Raw genomic sequence first — 638 nt, 5'->3', positions numbered from 1 at the left:
TGCTCATACCTCCATGTTTGCATGAGGTGTGCTGGGGATCATGCTTTATCCACGTGTCCCATGCAGAAGAAGCTGGGGGGTCAAAATTTAGCTCCACGCTTTCCTTTCCAGAGCCAGCAACGAATGTTCAACCAAAATTCACATCAGTTTCAGACCAGACCTCTATTTCCAAGGGCTAAGGGGTTCTCGGGGGGACGATTTATGGGCCCTAGGTAAAACACCAGTTCATGTACCAGCTCTACTCAAATACTTGGCCAGTTATCCAAATGAAAAGGCAGCACATGTTTTGGTAGAAGGATTTACTAAAGGTTTTCGTTTACATTACACAGGCCCCCGAATCCCTACTAATTGTAGGAACCTAACTTCAGCATATGATCATCCGAAGGAAATTTTGGATAAGATTAAGAAGGAAATTGAATTAGGTAGAGTTATGGGCCCTTTTGATCAAAGACCAATGTCAAATTTAAGGCTCTCACCGGTCGGCATTGTCCCTAAGCCTAATGGGGCATGGAGACTAATAACTCATCTGTCTTACCCAAAGGATAGGAGTGTGAATGATTTTATTGAGGAAGATTATTGTTCAGTACAATATAATTCTTTTGATCATGTTTTGGAAATGATAAGCAATTTGGGTGGGT

Source organism: Mizuhopecten yessoensis, unplaced genomic scaffold (genome assembly GCF_002113885.1).
Source record: "Mizuhopecten yessoensis strain PY_sf001 unplaced genomic scaffold, ASM211388v2 scaffold9109, whole genome shotgun sequence".
Lineage (NCBI taxonomy): Eukaryota > Metazoa > Mollusca > Bivalvia > Pectinida > Pectinidae > Mizuhopecten > Mizuhopecten yessoensis.
Note: the sequence above shows the minus strand (reverse complement) of the source record.